This window comes from Hyperoodon ampullatus (assembly GCF_949752795.1).
Source record: "Hyperoodon ampullatus genome assembly, chromosome: 10".
NCBI classification, from domain to species: domain Eukaryota; kingdom Metazoa; phylum Chordata; class Mammalia; order Artiodactyla; family Ziphiidae; genus Hyperoodon; species Hyperoodon ampullatus.
In genome coordinates, this window is record NC_136923.1 from 86081538 (window position 1) to 86101441 (window position 19904).

Sequence of the window (19904 nt, forward strand, 5' to 3'; positions counted from 1 at the left end):
TCATGATTTAAAATCCGTTAATTTTTAAAAATTCATGTTTGTAGTTATGTCACCAACAGAGGCAAAGTTAGGCTTGATAATGATTAAAGTCAGTTTTATAGAGGCATTGGACTTTTTTTCTAAGAGAAAAATAAATGTGTAAAAAGAATTAGCCTTTTAGTTTTGCTACTTGTAAAACTGAATTTTTTTCAAGACATGAATGAGGAGTACTTCTACATGTGCTTTAAGGAAACATTTTTTTCCCATAAGAGAATGTACTTTAAATAAAGAATTCTGCTTGTTTATAGTTTGTTTTAGTATGTTTTTGTGCTCATGATGGGATTGAAGTTTTTACCTGCTTCCTGTTTCTGGCTCCACTGCTACTGTTTCACCTTTGTGTGGGAGAAAACAGCTTTCCACGTGGCTTCTCACTCTGCCAAGTATTGCCAAGAATATATTGACTTCCTCAGTGTATAAAAATGAAAGCTGGCGGTAATAATTAGAATGAGAAGTGGCAGAAACTTAGTTTCATCAGGGGTGTCAAAATTAACAACTAAAACACCTAAAAAAAGACAAGCTGAATTTATATATAACATATGCTTTGTCATAATGGAAAACTTTTATATGTTAATCATAATTTTAATCATTTAAAATGAGTATTAATGCTAATATTTTAGCATGTATTACGGAAGCAGTAGTTCATTTTTGTGGGAAAAGGATTTTTTTGGCATAAATTGCTTATTCACTTGGAAGTGTAATTAAGTTGGAACTCTACCACACTTCAAATTACAAAAAAAAAAATCTAAATGAGTGAAAGGCTAAATATAAAAAAATAAAATATGTAGTAGTATGTATTAGATTAAATAATTATCAAATTGTTTTAAAAGTGGAAGGAGTGGGCTTCCCTGGTGGCGCAGTGGTTGAGACTCCGCCTGCTGATGCAGGGGACACGGGTTCGTGCCCCGGTCAGGGAGGATCCCACATGCCGCGGAGCGGCTAGGCCCGTGAGCCATGGCCGCTGAGCCTGCGCGTCCGGAGCCTGTGCTCCGCAACGGGAGAGGCCACAACAGTGAGAGGCCCGTGTACCGCAAAAAAAAAAAAAAAAAAAAACTGGAAGGAGTATCATTTTCTTTTTATGACTCAGCATCCAAGTGAAATACCTTCCCATTTACTCCTTACAGTGACAAAATCTAAGAAACAAGTTATAAGTGAAGTGAATAGGAACAAAAGTACTTTTGGTCTGCTTTCGATGGGCAATAGTTCTCAAATAATGCGAGAATTAAGAAACTACTAATATGCAGTATCTTGAACTTTTTACTTTGAATCTCAAGTTTTCTCAGTATAGTAGCTTTGTGTACCTTACCCCCCTTCTTGGTGAAATTCCAACTCAATGTTATATATCAGTATGCTAAGCACCATCTTTGCCACTGATACGGAACGTACTTGAATCTTGCTAGGCCTATTTCTCCCACCTTCAAAACAAGGTAGTTCCTTGTCTTTTATTGTGCAGTTTAGTAACAACAAATGTCCCAACCAACAACATATAAAAAGCAGACGAAGTCAGAAAAGCTGTACTAAAAACACATCATTTTATCCTTAGTATTTACTATAGTGTCTGGCATGTAGCAGGAACTCAATAAACGCTGAGATGAAATGAGTCAGTGCCCTCACATTTGTGTCCTAGGGAGGCAGACTAACATTTTCATAAGTCAGTACCAAAATAGATATTATATGTATTATATGTATCAAAATAGATATTCATTGTAATGGCTCTGAGTTTAGAAGTCTAGGCTAAGCTTATATATATGTAAGTTTGTATATATGTAGACTTTAAGCCCATGTATTAATGACTTAATTTTTATTTAAAGACTCCTGGGAACGGGCTTGTTGTCTGAGTACATCAGATTTATTGATGTGGTGAGAAAGGTCACTCTGGGGGTACAGTGGAATGCCACTGTGAGAAGAGAAAGGATGGAAGTGTCTTGTAAGGTTTGGGTTCCCTTTGAAGGAGGGTCTTGGAATCAGATTGGTACTGTTGCTTACTCTTTCAGAGGCAGGTTAGGAGAAGCAGGGACTAACTACGGACTGGGTGCTGTCATGAGGCAAGGAGAATTCAGCAGTGAGGTGTCACAAGTTATGGATGAAAATAGCAAAGCAAAGGGGGCGTCTGTGGTAGGAAAGCAGTAGTCATTCAAAGAGGGGGTTGTTATGTCGTTTTACAGCTGCTGCATGACTTTGGGGGAAATATTTCCTGTTAATTTTGCTTCTGGCTTAATCTGTGCCTGTCCTCCCAGCCCGATAATTGGCAGAGTTGCCTTTTTCTTTTTAGTCCAAACTGATTTTGACTCTTTCAGTCCCAAGCAGTTTTTATTCTTTTTTTTTTTTTCCGGGTACGCAGTCCTCTCACTGTTGTGGCCTCTCCCGTTGCGGAGCACAGGCTCCGGACGCGCAGGCTCAGCGGCCATGGCTCACGGGCCCAGCCGCTCCGCGGCATGTGGGACCTTCCCGGACTGGGGCACGAACCCGTGTTCCCTGCATCGGCAGGCAGACTCTCAACCACTGCGCCACCAGGGAAGCCCAGTTTTTATTCTTTAAAAGTGCATTTTCTTTTAGTCATCCTAAAGGAATGCTATTACCACCTCTATTTTATAACTGACAAAACAGGTTTAGCAAGTAACTCATCCAAGGCCCAGCCATAGCCAGGGAGTAGCCTAGTAGGGGCTTGTTCATCACGTCTAAGCACTGTACTGTAGTCATGGGGATGTGCAAGGAATGCTTCAGGAATGCCCTGGCTTCCTTTTGTGCCCTATGTTACCATACCTAGATGCATGAATCTTTCTTACAAGAAAACAGTATAAATACAAGGAAGAGTCTTCCACATGAGTTTTCTATTGTTCAGATGATCACCTTCCCATAGATGCAAATGTAATCTAAATACTTTGGGCACCTGGTTAACCTGTAAAGCGTGGGGTTGATCTGGGCCCCTCCTAACACCTGTTTCCATCCTCATTCAGAAAGCAACACGTGCTCAAAACATAGGAGGGCCTAAAGAGGCTACCGCTGGAGGAGTGGGACTTGTCCGTGTGGGGTGAATTTGCTTCGGGGGAGACACTTGCAAACGGTTTTTGACCCAAGTAGTGTGCTCGCCACCCTGGCCCGCGGCATTTGGAAGAGGCACTCATCTCCCAGGCTGTTTAGGACCACGGTGTCCGTCAAAGTGTTGGTGAAGGAAAGGAGGTGGGGCATGCAGGCCGCCCTGCTGCCCGAAAGCCTTCTGCTTGGTCGCCTGCGGGGTGGGAGTCCGTCGCCTGGGTACCCATCTTTAGAGTCCGAGCTGGGAGTCGGGAGTTAGGCAAGAAGGACTGCTGCTCGCCCATTCCTGGGAGCGCGTGTGCGCGTGCGCGCGCGTCGCCGTGGTAACGGCGCAGCGGAAAGGCGCTGAATCACGGGCGCGCGCTTTCCCAGCTCTAGCAGAAGCTGATGCGGGGGCGGGCGGGGGTGCCCTCCTGGTTGCATCCTGACTAGACCGGGGCTGACCCCGGCGGGCCTGGCTGGCCTGGCGCAGAGGAGCGGTGGCCAGGATCTCTGTCACTACTGGAGGTAAGAGCGCAGCAGTAGCCTCATCCTGTCTCCGGTTTGGGCAAGAGTCTCTCCTCGGGGGCTATATCCTGGGGAAGAGAAAGCGAGGGTTTGGCTTGGATGGGGCGGTACCTCTTCCCTGACAACAGATGCGCGTGCCAGTGTGTAAAAGTGTGTGTGTGTGTGTAGGGCCGGGAGACGAAGAAGAAGAGGAGCAGGTGGGACGGCAGGTGATGCTCCTAGCCAGCTGCACCGAATAGGGCTAGCTTTAGTGAGGCCAGCAGCGCCTCGATGCAGTATCCCACTTCCCAGCCCGTCTGGCGATTGATGGGAAGGGAGGGCAGCAAGTAGGCAGGTTATGCCAAAGGAAAATAAAATCAAGAGGCCCTGAGTTAGGAGGTGACTTTCTTAAGGTTCTTCTGAACATCTAGGAAAGGGCTTTTCTTGATTGCTGCACCGATTGATTGTTTCTTAGTAGGGTGGAGTCGAGGAAATTTGCATCTTTTCCCAATCTCATGAATTGCATTTCTTAGACCTGTAGAATCGGTTTTCTTTAAACTTCGTTTGGTAATATATATGTGATCTTTGCTATTATTTGCTAAATTCATTTTGTCTCTGTATCTTACCATAATCTGAAGCTTGAAACCTTTGAATGGCTTTTTTTCTCTTTCCCTTTGAACTTCCTCCACAGAATGGATATGAATCACGATATTATTAATCAAGAGCATAAACCTAAGATTATGAAAGTCATTCTTTCAATCATTCATTCTCTTAAGTATATGGAGAGAGAAAAGAATATGATATACCCACTCATATCCATTTTTATTGTTAGATTTCTCATCTAAACATTTTTGTTTGTGGGTTAAATGTTAGTGGTTTTTCCAGTGCTCAAATAGAAAAATTGAGTGATATTTTTGATGATAATAATAGAAAAAGTAAATTTTAGACAACCCCCCCAAAAAGAACAAGAATTTTTGTTAGTGTTTATTTCTTTAGTGTTTATTTCTTTATTCCTGAAATGCATGTTCAATGTCCATATGTTTCAAATTGTTTGCTATAAGAAGACCACAATCATTGAGACTCCCGAGATTAGGCCAAATGTAAAATTTTATTTTGTGCTTATCATTTTACATAATTTTTTGTACAGATGAGGAAATCTGGAAATATCAGTTCAGCTGTAGACTTAGGCGTCATACAGAAAGCTGAATTCCTCTGTAATTCGAAAAAGAAAAATATAATTATATATCAAGACTTCTTAGAACCACAGGTGACAGAAAGATTCATCACACCTTTGCCATATAAAATGCCAAGTCAGGGAATTAATTTCCTTTCAGAATAACAAAAATAATTCAGCCAAACTCTTTATGTATTAAAAAGTCAAAAGAGAGCTTCAGTAATTTATTAATGTACAAGAATGGATTTGCTGTTAAATTTTCTTGACTTAATATTTTTTCTAGCCAAATGGATAAGCAGCAGTCTCTTTAAATAAATCTGTAGGACCAGGCATGACTGTTTCTGGGGCCGTGATGTATTAATAGATTGCCAGGTCAGATGGCCTGGGTTTGGTCATGGCTCTGCCACTTAATGGCTGTGTCACATTTGGCAAATTCCTTAATTCCTCTTAGCCTCAGTTTTTTAATCTGTAAAATAGGGATAATAATAGGACCAACTTAGTGAAATTCCTATAAGAACTAAATAAAACAATATGTATAAGAGCTCTTTGATCATTTTCTGGTATGCAACTAACTTCAGTAAAAGTTAGTTCTTATTGTTATTCTTTTTTTAAAATAAATTTATTTATTTATTGGCTGCATTTGGTCCTCATTGCTGCAGGGGCTACTCTTCTTTCCCGTGGGCAGGCTTCTCATTGCAGTGGCTTCTCTTATTGAGGAGCACGGGCTCTAGGCGCGTGCACTTCAGTAGTTGTGGCACGTGGGCTCAGTAGTTGTGTCTTGTGGGCTCTAGAGCGCAGGCTCAGTAGTTGTGGTGCACGGGCTTAGTTGCTCCACAGCATGTGGGATCTTCCCGGACCAGGGATGGAACCCGTGTCCTCTGAATTGGCAGGCGGATTCTTAACCACTGCGCCACCAGAGAAGTCCCATTATTGTTATTCTTGACATAAGTTTTCTTTTCAGGAAATATTTTCTATGTCTTCAAAATAATTTCTCACTAAAAATACAATTATTTTGATGTGACCAAAACTTGTTCTGGTTTATAATGTCAAATCATCATAAAATGCATAAATTTTTCCTTGCAGCATCTTTGCAACAACAGTAATAAATATAATAATTACAATCTTAGAGGCACGTCAATTCCAGGTAATTATATTTGATACCCTAAGGAAGGAGCTTTGCTTTAGTAGGCCTGGGATAATTGCTGAGTTATTGTTTTATTTGTTTTTTTAAATCTGTATTTTTAGATACTATTTATGTGAATTCCATAGTGAGAAACTTTCTTATTTATTTCTATTAAGCAGTAAATATGGTTGGACCAAAATAACATCTATTTTTGCATCATTTGACAGAGTCTTTTAACTAGAGGTGTTTGAATTTCAAAGTAAGTCTTCTTAAATGACGCACAGGTAGATAAAGATATGGTATTGGAGTTTTAACTCTAATCCCTTCCAAATAACCTTGGTAGAATATGTTACCTGTTGGAAAGTGTTACTGTGTCCAACCTGCTGTGCATTCTTTTCCTTAAGTTCAAATAAGCAAGGGATTCTCGTAAACATCTGTTTAAGCAATGTAGCTAGAGTAACAGGATAACTCCAACCTCAAAATGAATTTTCAAAGTTGGTTTTATTGCATGCTATAATGTAAAGCACCAGAATTATTAAGTATCGAGGGCAAATTAACTCCAGTGTTGCCACGTAAAAATTTTACTACTTTTTTTTTTAAATATAAATTAATTAATTTATTTTTGGCTGCCTTGGGTCTCCGTTGCTGCGTGCGGTCTTTCTCTAGTTGCGGTGAGCGGGGGCTACTCTTTGTTGTAGTGCGTGGGCTTCTATTGTGGTGGCTTCTCTTGTTGCAGAGCACGGGCTCTAGGCACACGGGCTTCAGTAGTTGTGGCTCGTGGGCTCTAGAGCGCAGGCTCAGTAGCTGTGGCACACAGGCTTAGTTGCTCCGCGGCATGTGGGATCTTCCTGGACCAGGGCTCGAACCTGTGTCCCCTGCATTGGCAGGCAGATTCTTAACCACTGCGCCACCAGGGAAGTCCCACCACCTGCAAATTTTGAATGTTACAGTGTGTAGAATGTTTTTTCTCGTGGTGGTGGGGAAGCAGGGCTTGCTCCTCTCTGGGATAACAATCCTGTTATTCTAACATTGTGATTGTCATCATATCTTACCATTTTTTTTTCTATCCTCCTCATTAAAATGAAGTGTAGGATGTCTTCTGGTCAATATAACATAGTTGCCTGTCTTCAAAATGTTTTCAAAAGAATCTCTTAAGATGACTTATCTTCAATAAAATTATTGGCTTTACCATCTCTCTCAGTATATTTGTACTTATCAGGAGGTTGAAATATTCTATTAATTTAGTATCTTCAGCCTCCTTGTCTTAAAGCTTCAAGACATTCAAATTCTAGGTGCCAAATGCTCAACACTTTATTGTTGTGTGGGAAAAGCTTCCTTCCAGACACCTATGTGTTTAGGGGCATGCTACTAGCAGCTAACCAGTCTTCACTCGTTTATATCAGGCTTTCCTAACTACTCCTGTGCAGCAACTGCTCCTCCCCAAATCTGGAGAAACGTTTTCTGACCCCATTTTACTAGACCTCTTCCACCCAGTTGACCATTCTCACTTCCTTGAAACAAGAACCTCTCTTGGTTCACAAGTTCCATCCTTCAGTCCCTCCTAGGGTTACTCTCTAAAGCAGATATATGACCATGTCACACCTCTGCTTCAAAATCTTCAGTGTCATGTCCATCCGTGGATGCATGGATAAACAAAATGTGGTCCTTACCTACAATGGAATATTATTCAGTCTGGAGAAGGAAGGACATTGTAACACATGCTGCAACATGGATGAATCTTGAAGATGGTATGCTAAGTGACGTAAGCCAAATACAAAAGGACAGTATTGTATGACTCCACTTATATGAAGCATCTAGAATAGTCAAATTCATAAAGATAGAAAGTAGAATAGTGATTACCAGGAACTGCCAGAGCAGGTAATGTTAGGGTTCAGTGGGTACAGAGTTTCAGTTTGGAATGATGAAAAGTCCTGGAGATAAACAGTGGTAGTGATGGTTGCGTAAGAATGAATGTACTGAATGCCACTGAATTATACACTTAAACATGGTTAAAGTGGCAGATTTTATGTTATATGTATTTTATTACAATAGCAAAAAAAAATGTTTTAATCTGCAATGTCTCCCCACTGCCTACTAGATGAAGTGCCGACCTCTTAGTGTGACCTGGCCAGTATGTACTACTTCTTCTTGGTTTACGTTTCCATCCTCTTATCACATCATTTCCCGCACGTATTCTACATTCCAGCCATATGGAACCACTCAAAATATGCCATGCCTTGCAGGATCCCACGCTTTCTCTGTGTAGTCAGTCCCTACAGCCTAGAATGCCTTTCTTCCTTCGAGAAGCAACCACTCATCCCTCAGGATAGAGCTTACATGTAACGTTTCTGAAGTCTTCCCTCGAGTCCTCAGTTCCTCTTGCTTTGATGGTAGTCTAGCTTGTGGCTGTGCCTCCACAATGTCCCTTATCCCATTACTGTATCCTGTGAGCTTCTATAGAGCAGGGACGTTTTATTTTTAAAATGCATATTTTCTTTAAAAAAAAACCCTGGGGCTTCCCTGGTGGCGCAGTGGTTGAGAGTCCACCTGCCGATGCAGGGGACACGGGTTCGTGTCCCGGTCCGGGAAGATCCCACATGCCGCGGAGCGGCCGGGCCCGTGAGCCATGGCCGCTGAGCCCGTGCTCCGCAACGGGAGAGGCCACAACAGTGAGAGGCCCACGTACCGCAAAAAAAAAAAAAAAAAACAAAAACCCTGAAGTTAATGTTTCCATTCTTCTCCAGAACTACATAAGACCTTAGTATACTTTAATCTGCCCCTCATCTTTCACTTCACTATTGTTTAGCATTTTTTTTTTGGATAACATTTTTATTATTATTTCCAACACTGTTAGTCAGTTTCTACCTTACGGATGCTTCTTCTGTCCATCTGTGCAGTTTTCCTTTCATAGCTCTTTTAGTGAGGTTCTATAGGTAGGTATACTCTGTGTTTATGTAGAAAAACAAAAAAAACAAAAAAACCCTTATTTTATTGTTACTCTTGAATGACAGTTTAGTGAGTATAAAGTTCTAGGTTGGCAGTTTTTGTCCTTCAGGACTTTTGAAGATGCTATTTCTATTATCTTCTGGCACCTATTTTTTGCTGATAAATCATGTTGTCAGTCTAATTCTTGCCCCTGTTAAGATAATCTGTCTCTTGTCTCTGGTTCTTTATAAAATGTAATCTTTGTCTTTGGAATTCTGCAGTTTCATTTCAGTGAGAATAGGAATAGAATTACTTTAACCTGCTCAGTACTTCTTGTACTTCCTGGATACGAAGATTTTTGTCTTTCATTGGTTCTGGAAACTTCTTGGCCATTATCTCTTTACATTTTGTCTCTTCCCAGTTCTTTTTATTCTTTCCTTTTGGAGTCATCAGAAGATGTATATTGGACCAGTTTTTACTTCAGGACTCTTATTCTTGCCTTTGTATTTTCAATTTTTCATTTCTTTGAATTGCATTTTGGATTACTTCCTCACACAATATAGCTTTCATTTCAGTTCATTGAATTTTTTTTTTTCAAGTTCATTGAATTTTAAAGTCCGGTGGCTTTATTTCTAACTACACAATTTCTGATTTGGATCTTTTTTTTTTTTTTTTTTTTTTATTTATTTTTATATTTATTTTTGGCTGTGTTGGGTCTTCGTTTCTGTGCGAGGGCTTTCTCTAGTTGCAGCAAGTGGGGGCCACTCTTCATCGCGGTGCACGGGCCTCTAACTATCGCGGCCTCTCTTGTTGCTCCAGACGTGCAGGCTCAGTAGTTGTGGCTCACAGGCCTAGTTGCTCCGCAGCATGTGGGATCTTCCCAGACCAGGGCTCGAACCCGTGTCCCCTGCATTGGCAGGCAGATTCTCAACCACTGTGCCACCAGGGAAGCCCTGATTTGGATCTTTTAAACTATGCCCGTAAAAAAAATCTTACTAGGGCTTCCCTGGTGGTGCAGTGGTTAAGGACCACCTGCCAATGCAGGGGACACGGGTTCGAGCCCTGGTCCGGGAAGATCCCACATGCCGTGGAGCGGCTAGGCCCGTGAGCCACAACTGCTGAGCCTGTGCTCTAGAGCTTGCGAGCCACAACTACTGAAGCCTGCGTGCCACAACTACTGAAGCCTGCATGCCTAGAGCCCGTGCTCTGCACCAAGAGCAGCCACCGCAATGAGAAGCCGGCGCACTGCAACAAAGAGTAGCCCCCGCTCGCCGCAACTAGAGAAAAGCCCACGTGCAGCAAGGAAGACCCAACACAGCCATAAATAAATAGCCATTTTATCAGGGTTTGGATGCCAGTTACTTTTATAGCACAGAGATGGGGAGGAGATGAGGAACTAAAGTAAAAAGGCCATAAGTTTTGCAAATATCTCCTGGAATGGCCAGGCTCCTGGAGGGGATGTGTGAATTTCTTCTTTCTTGTAGCCATCCACAGGTGGACAGGGTCCAGATATTTCCCTGAACAAAGGCACTTTGGTTTAACATTCAAGCAGAGGGTCAGGGTTCCCCAGGCAGGCCATTATGTACAGACAGTATCCTTTTAGTGAACAAAAGCAGCGGAAAGCAAGTTAAAGTAAAAGAAACAGATCCAACATGTAGTCAGATTTGGTTCTTCCCTGTTACAATTTTAGTTTATATATTTTAGATGATTTTTGCTTTATAATGAATGTGAGAATCTACCATTGTCTTTTCTTCTCATTCCCCAAATATCCTTGCATATTTTTGCCTGTTTATTTTTTGCAAATGGATTTTGTTAAGTACTTTAAAGCATTCTGTTGAGTTTTCATTCATTTTGTTTCTTTGTTAACCTAATATATTGTTATCTTTAATACCTATCGTCTTTCCAGGTTATACAAGGTTTCCCTCCCCAATTATTCGTATCTCCCATTATCTCTCCCAGTACAGTTTTATTATTGTATTTAAAGATATTCTCTGTCACATTGTAAGTCTTTTTGCATATTTGTAATGCTTCTGGCCATGCCTAGGAATGGGATCTCTCTCATTAGTGCTCTTTCTATCTGTATATTTGTCTGTTTTATACAGAGATGCTGTTGCTTCAAAGAACTTTGCTGATCTTCACCAGCCTGCTTGTATTAATCCTAGTGCTGATGTTTCTTTCATTAATTTGATGAGTTTAATGATAAGGAAACATCTTGTGTTAGTCTTCCCACCATCTTCTTAATCATCTGATTATTTTATTTTATTTTATTTATTTTTTGGCTGCACCACGCAACATGTGAGATCTTAGTTCCCTGACCAGGGATCGAACCCATGCCCCCCCTGCATTGGAAGCACGGAGTCTTAACCATTGGACTGCAAGGGAAGTCCGATATAATCTGATTCTTAGAACATTATTAAAGGAGGGATTTGACACTTTTTTTTTTTTGGCTTGTAATTTCTCCTATTTTTCCCCTGGTCTGCCCTTTGGAGCTTCACAGAATCTGTTCACTCCCCATTCCACATGAATGCCCTTCCTGTGTTTAAAAACCAATGCTGGATCATGTTTCCCTTAATTCTGCTTCATCTCCTAATAGGAAGTCATCTTATACTGTAATTGTAAGGCATTATCTCTGATGCCAGTAAATTCCTGGGTAATCCTCTGTGTTGATTAGCACAGGTTTTCTAGAACTTATTTTACTTTATCAGCTTTCAGTGGAGAAATTCAGAGCATAGATATCACTACTGAAAAATTGCCAAGTTTTTAGCTTCTTGGCGAGGCACCTAACTACATGTATTGTCTGAGTTTCCTCTGCCTTACCTCCTTGTTTTTGTTGGTGAGGATTTGGGGGCTTGAGAGCCCCTTGTAGATGCAGGAGTAGTGGGTCTACACCTCTTCTACAGGTACTTTCTCAGCTGCTTTCTTTTCAATACTACTCTCCAGGCTCAGGCAGGTCGGGGGTGAAGGAGTGTGACTCATGAAGAGTTTATCGATTGCCTTGGCAAGGGAAAGTGCTGAAAGTGAGAAAGATCAGGAGAAAGCAATTCTGACTCAGTTTTATCCTTTATATTCCTTACCCACTGAAACTTAGAGGCTTGTTTTGGAGAAACCGGAAACTAACTTCTGATTAGTGAGCCGCAGAATTTCAACTGATTCAACCAGAATATTCTGTGTACCTGTTGGGGATGACACGTATCTATCTTACCTTCTCAGATTCTTAATGGGAGCTTCAGATAATATGAAATATGTAAAATTGCCTTGTGAATAAAAGGACTATCATAAATGGCTATTATGTTGATGATGATGATGATGATGATAAATATTACAAACCATTTTTAAAATGTTCTTATTACTAATAGGATAGATTATTAACTGACAGTTTTCTACCTTCTTTCATTTTGTCCCTTTTCTTTCATAGGGAATAAGTGAATAATTATTTCCTTAATGCCAGAAAGTTAAATTCTAAAGGCGAACTCTTTTTTTTTTAATTGAAGTATAGTTGACTTACAATATTGTGTTAGTTTAAGGTGTACAGCAAAGTGGTTCAGATCTTTTTTTTTTTCAGTTCTTTTCCATTATAGTTTAGTACAAGATATTGAATATAGTTCCCTGTGCTATACAGTAAATCTTTGTTGTTTAAAGGAGAACTCTTTGACAAGCTAATCATAGGCCTGCTGATAAATGGAATTGAAAGAATGAACAGTCTCAGAATTGATGAGCAGTTTGCCTGATTCAGAAGTTTGGTAATCACCAGCTGTCTTCAGAATTTGATGCAAAGCAGATTCACTGTCATTGACACACAGGACGTCTGGCATCTGAACTTGGACATCACAGATCACAAACTGGGTTTTCCCCCAAAGTCTCTGGCAGATGGTGTCTGCACTCTCTCTGGCCTTTCCTTCTGCATGTTTTCTAAAGGTGATGATTTAGTTATTAGAGCACAGGACAAAGCATTTATTTAGGTAGCAGTGTTGACCCCATTAGTAAGAATTAAATTTAAGGAGAAGGAAAAGTGCTAAGCCGATTGAAAGCTAAGCTACTCCCATACTTACGGAGACTGTTTAAAGCCCCATGATGTACACTTAAGGTTTCACCTCCTGAAATTTTTCCTCTTAGTTTAGGAACAGTATCTCCAGGAATATAAAACTCTGGTGTTATTTATAATACAAAGACCGTGAGACAGTGTGTTCATTTGCAGCAGTTTAGAAAAGATGGTAAAATGTATACCCTAGGAATCAGTACATAAAGAAAATAAATAGTTGTTCTCTTACCTGTTTCATCCAGTTACTTCCAGGAAATCACCACTTCCTTTCTAACATTGCTTTGACTCTTGTTGAGTGCAGGATGCTCAGATGGTAACCCATGGCCTGCAGTCACCCCTGTGGTTAAAGGCTGCCTCAGCAAAGACAGTTTTTGTCACAGTAGTGGCTGATAAAGCAAGGAATGAAGAATAATAAAAGACAAGAGAACATCTCCGGTAGCCCCCAGGGGCTAAGCTGAAATAGCAAAATACAGCTCATCTTGTTTGAGTTCACTGGCTCTGAAAAGCAGGAGTTTACCAACCAAGTTTTGTTAGCCAGTAAACCACAAACAGGACAAATTATAAACACAGTCTGTTCTGAGTAGCCTGTAGGAAAATGCTTTCCAGAAGATCCATTGGGATCTTTGAAATTAGGCCCCCTTTGAGCTGTTTTCATTTACCTCAAACAGGCAAGCTGCAACTTACATTTTTTTCTGAGCCTGTAGAAGCATTTCACTGCAGCATTTTTGATAAAAAAGCTAAATATCAGAAACAACCTAATGGCCTAGCAGTTAGGAAATGGTGAAGTCAGTTATAATAATCACCTCAATGGGATGTTGGAAAGTAACAAGAAAGAATAATGAAGAAGAAAGTATCAATAGCAATGAAGGATACTTTTGTGATAGAATGTTAAATGAAAATGAGACCGTGTTTCTCTAAGAGGGTAGCTTTGCTGAAGTATACTGGCTGGTTTACTGGCTAACAAAACTTGGTTGGTGAACTGCTTTTCAGAGCCAGTGAACATGCTTTATAGCATGTTCCCACTAGCTATCTAGTATGATTTGATTGTAATGTTTTTAGTGTACATTTTTTTTTTTTTTTTTTTTTGCGGTACGCAGGCCTCTCACTGCTGTGGCCTCTCCTGTTGTGGAGCACAGGCTCCGGACGCACAGGCTCAGTGGCCATGGCTCACGGGCCCAGCCGCTCCGCGGCATGTGGGGTCTTCCCGGACCGGGGCACAAACCCGTGTCCCCTACATCGGCAGGCGGACTCTCAACCACTGCGCCACCAGGGAAGCCCTCTGTTTGTACATTTTAAGTGCTAAAAACAACCTGGGCCTGGCACATAGGAAGCACTCAATGTATATTACCTGCTAGTATCATCAGCTGTTATTTCACCTGTTCATTCAGTTTTTATTTTAGCAATCCTATCTGAACTTCCAAGAACTTTTTCTTCTTCTCTGATTTTTTTTTCTCCTTTTTGTAGCAACTATTTTTATTTTATGGAGGATGTACCCTTGCAAGTCTTTCTGAGGATATTACTTACCATGCTTAAAGTTTTTCTTTGTCCTTTTAACTGACCTCCTGTTTGTTTATCATGGTCCTTCTCTTCAATGCATTGTTTTTCTATTTCTCAAATGTAGGGCATTTTTTGATTGCCTAGTCTTGTTGATTTCTGAAGACTCTACTGATGAGGGTGTGGCTGCTTTCCTCCGGAGCTCTCCATTCACTGCCTGAGTGGGAGGTTAACTATGGTGTCTGAGTATGTTGGTAGGCAGGGTCCGGGCAGGTTTCCCTCTGGTGTGGGTGGGTAGGGACTCCCCAGGTAGCCACAGGGAGGAGAGCTCTGCTCTAGAGGTGCAATGCTTTGGAATGGAGTATGTTTCCTTCCAGGACAGTCTTCAGATTCTCTTGGCTCTCCTTTTTTTCCAGAGGCCCGCTGCTGCCACTGAAGCCCTATGAGGACAAATCTCTATCTCTTGAGAGAGAAGTTTTCTGGAATAAGCTTGAGATCTGTCTTTTAGTGCATCACCCAAAGTGCTGTACGTTGGCCCATCCTGTTTCTACATTCCTGGGCTCAGGGCTTAGAGCTTCTCCAGTGACCCCTGAAGGTCCTGTGCATTCTCAGTTTCTAGGGAGTGGGTTTCCTCTCTCTCCATCAGTTCCATGCCATCTGCTTTCTATCTTCCAGGGAGTTTTTTGGAATTTCTGGTCTATTAGTAGTTCTCATTCTTATTTTTCTGCCGTTGTGTTGTATTTTCTTCCATCTGTTCATATGTCCTGCCTACCTTTCTCCTTTATTTTATTTATTTTTAATATTTATTTATTTATTTATTTATTTATTCGGTTGCACCAGGTCTTAGTTGAGGCATGCAGGGTCTTTAGTTGTGGCATGCAAACTCTTAGTTGTGGCATGCATGTGGGATCTAGTTCCCTGACCAGTGATGGAACCCAGGCCCCCTGAATTGGGAGCATGGAGTCTTATCCACTGCACCACCAGGGAAGTCCCTCCCCTTTATTTTTCAATGAGAACATAGGAAAGAGGGGAAGTAGATGTATTGATATGTCCAGTCTGCCATCTTGAACTAGAAAATTTTCTTTTTATTCTCAGCTTGCCAAAGTCCTATTAATGAAGCTCATTTACCCCCAGGAAGATTAATGTGAATATATTTGCTGTGCAGGCTGGGTCTCTGGACAGTCCTTGGAATAATGGTGACCCTTGTCTCCAGGATCTGCCTGTTTGGAGAACTCAACCGCTTTGAACAGCAAGGGTGGAACCATCTCTCTTTAAGGAACACCTAGGGACTTGGTCTATTACTATAGCATCCTGCTTGTCTCAAGCTTTGAGGATAAAGTAGGTGTGTTAAGTAGCTATGATTAGAGAACCATAAGACAAGCACCTACCCCAAAATATCTCCTATACTGCCATCTGTCAGAAGTACCTAAAATAGCCTTTGGTCATCAGGAATCTGTATGTGACAATGCTAGCATCCTCATAAAGAATACGAGCTTAAGGCTTAAACAAGTAATAACAGCCAACATCTTTGCCTGGAAGCTTGGGTTTATAGAAACCTGAAGGGAGGGGATTGATGGACGGGAAGGGGAGAACCCGACCAAGACTCCCTGAAAGGGGAGAGAGGCATAATTATGTGCTTCTTCGTTGTCCTGTGTGCCCACGCTGGCTGATATCATGTTGCTTCTGTTTCTTGCTTTGAAATGAAATACTAAAGAGAATGGGCAGCAGGAAGGTAAGGCCTTTGCCTGCACAGGCACAAGGGATAGCAGTTCTAGGGCTTCCCTGGTGGCACAGTGGTTGAGAGTCCGCCTGCCGATGCAGGGGACACAGGTTCATGCCCCGGTCCGGGAAGATCCCACATGCCGCGGAGCGGCTGGGCCCGTGAGCCATGGCCGCTGGGCCTGCGCGTCCGGAGCCTGTGCTCCGCAACGGGAGAGACCCCAACAGTGAGAGGCCCGCATACCGAAAAAAAAAAAAAATCATATAACAAGGGATAGCAGTTCTTTAGGGATAGGTTGAGGATAGAAAAACACAATTATAGATTGTCAGCATTCCCTTCAGGGCAAAAACCGAAGAGGCTCTCATGTTTGGAATCTTCCTAGCTAAGATTAAAGCCAAGCTCTGAAGGGCTGCAGCCCTGCTTACAAAAATTGACTTCTAAAAAATTTCTGAGGGCTTCCCTGGTGGTGCAGTGGCTGAGAGTCCGCCTGCCGATGCAGGGGACACGGGTTCGTGCCCCGGTCCGGGAGGATCCCACATGCCGCGGAGTGGCTGGGCCCGTGAGCCATGGCCACTGAGCCTGCGTGTCCAGAGCCTGTGCTCCGCAACGGGAGAGGCCACAACGGTGAGAGGCCCGCGTACCGCAAAAAAAAAAAAAAAAAAAAAAAAAAAAAAACTTCTGAAGTAAAATTGCATATTTTTTCGTGTCTCAGTGTCAAGTTCAAGAAGCCTGACTCTCCTACTCCCCTCCAATGTTGATAAAATACATTGAAAATAACTTTCTAATTTTTCCCCCAGTGGTAAATTATTAACCAAGGATATACAGAACAGGAGTTTAAATCAGTTAATCTGGTAGCGTTCGAATTAGCAGCAATCAGAATCCACTTAATTACAGTTTTTGTCAGCTGAGCCTTTTAATCAGCCCGGAGCTATATTTGGTTTGCCCTGGCTGAAGCAGCCAGGGAGTTGCTACCGTGTGATTTGCACCCCTGCTGACAGCAAAATGTGGCACTGTCAAGGTCACAAGGCCTCCCTGGGGGTCCATCTGACTGTTGTTTATGGAACCGTTTGAAGATGGGCCAGTCCCTTCACATACACACACCTCCCTTCTCCTACCCAAGTTCACCACTCAGGCAATTCTTCCCCCTCTTCTCTTTCCTTTCCTTTCCTTTCTACTTCCTCCCTTGGTGTTTAAGCAGTTCTGTGGCTTTCAATACCAGCTCTATGGCTCCCCATTTATACCTCCAGCACCTCCCTCCTCTGAACTCCAGACATGTTTATCTGGTGCCCTGTTCAACCACTTGGATGTCTTGGGTTGGTGCCCATTTCAGGTCATGGCAACCCCATTCTTCCGGTTGCTCAGTCATCCTGATCACTTGTCTTTGTCTCATACCCTACATCCCATCCAACAGCAAATCCTCAGGCTCTCCCTGCAAAAGAAATCAGGAATCTGACTCTTTCTCAAGACCTTCACTGTTACCACCTCGGGGCAAGACGCCATGCCCCCACCCAGATAACTGCACAGGGCTTCTAACTTAGCTCTCTGCCTTCTACATGCTCTTCAACACAGAAGCCAGCAGCTGAGGGAGCTAATCCTGCAACACTTCCCATCTCAGAGGCAAAGCCAAAGATCCCTCGTATTGACCTACAAACCAGCGTGGCCTCCATTGCCTCCGTAACATTGCCTCCTCGTGCCTTCCCGTTTTCTAGCCATGCTGACCTTCTTGCTTTTCCTGGAACACAGGGCACATTCCCTCCTCCAAGCCTTTGCATTTCGTGTCCCCTCTGCCTGGAACTCTTCTTTCAGACATCCGCGTGTTTCATTCTCTCATCTCTTTTAAGACTTGGCTCAAATAGGACCTTCTAAGCTCATGAATTTGTCAACAGTGTCTCATCTGCTATAACACATCTGTTGAGCTTTTGATAAGCAAAAAATGTTATCTTGTTATTTTTACACCTGTGCTTGGTTATTTTTCAAATCTGCCAGGGTCTTTGTGTGTGTGTGTGTGCGCAAATCTTATACCTTACTTTTTCTTTTCTTTCTTTAAATATTTTAAGCATCTTATTTTATATTTGTATGCCATGATTTCATTATTTGAAAAGCTTGGGGACCTGATTCTCTTGTCTTTCTTTTCTATTACCTTTCTTCATGGTGCCTGTGTATTTTGTAATTTGGAATTCTAAGCTCATGTTTGTCTGGGTTCTCTCTCCAGGGGTTGAGGAGAGTTCTTCCAGAAAGGATTTATCATTGCCTCTGCCAGGTAAGTGTGGGAATTACCAACCCAGGACCACTTAAAGGTAATTTCTCCCCTTGGGATTAATTGGACTAAACTTGTAATGAAAAATGGAGCAAACCTGTGGTTGTCAATTCTCAAAGGAGAATTATTTCTTTCCACAGAGCACAGTGGCCAGATTTTTTTTTCTAGTTCATCCTTTCACCCACAAGGATGCACCTCTTAAAGGTTCCTGGTTTTATGAGGCACCTTAGTTCCAACACCTCATCTCGAATGCACCCAAGGCTCTAACTTCTGTCTGTGTTGTAGCCATGAAACTCGTGTCTCTAAGTTCTAGAGATCAGCAGATATCTCATGCAGCTGCTGCCTCAGCATCAGCTTTCCAGCTTTCTGTTTGTTTTCAGCCTTGGGGGATTTCGCTTATATTCTTGTGAATGCAGTTATATATTTTAAAAGGTGTTTGTTATATTTTCCCCAGTAATTTCAGTATTTTGCTGTGTTGCCATTTTGCTAGACACAGAAATCCAGACTTTCCCCATGCATGTGTAATACTGTTTTCTTTTTAAAATCTGCATCTTTCATGTAGTACTGGACCATAGACTTCATAGTAATAATACATGGATGTTATACATATATGGGATATACAATAATATTTAATTATACCCTAATATTGGATATTATTGCTTTTATAAATTAGAATAAAACCCAATTAGCTTTTTTTTTTAATGGAGAGAGACACATAAGGCAGTACAGAATAGTGGAAAGACACATCCTCTGGTGTCAGACATACCTGGATTGGGTTCCAGTTCTTGGACATTTTAGCTTTTCTGAGCCTCAGTTTCATAATCTATAAAATGGGATAATATGCAATTGGAGGGGTTACAGAGAATTAAAATGAGTGCATGTAAAGTTCCACGGACATAATGAAATAAATGGAATTTTTACAAATGTTAATGTACTTTTCATACAATGTTATATTTGTGGTGATAATGTAGCCTTGGGATGTGTCCCGAGGGGACGGAGCAATGACTGAAGCTTGGAGGTTATGTTTGGGAAGCTGAGGAAGGCTTCTTAGAACTGACTTTTGAGCTGGCTATAGGCAGGGTAGGGGAGGCTGGTCGATGCTGGAAAGAAGACTGGGAAGAGGGGGACATGGAGAGTCGTGTGATGAGTTTGCTCTCCTTTCTCAAGGTGTCCTGGCATATTTCAGGGATTTGTAATACTATCTCCAGTCGTCATCTGAACCGTCTGTGCACAAAGTCACCGTAGTCCCAAGAGGCCTTCCTGGGGCCACGGGATGCTTCCTAATTGGTTGACCTGAGTTTATTGGTCACAGCTACTACAGTGACTTTTTCTTTCTTTTTTTTTTTTTTTTTTTTTTTTTTTTGCGGTACGCGGGCCTCTCACTGTTGTGGCCTCTCCCATTGCAGAGCACAGGCTCCGGACGCACAGGCTCAGCGGCCATGTCTCACGGGCCCAGCCGCTCCGCAGCATGTGGGATCTTCCCGAACTTAACCACATGACCCCACTATGCTGCAGGGGGTGTTGGGAAATGTAGTCTTTTAGCTAAGTACCCTGGTGCCCCAAATAATTATCTGAATCTTATTACTAAGGAATAAGGGAGGACACTCACTGAAT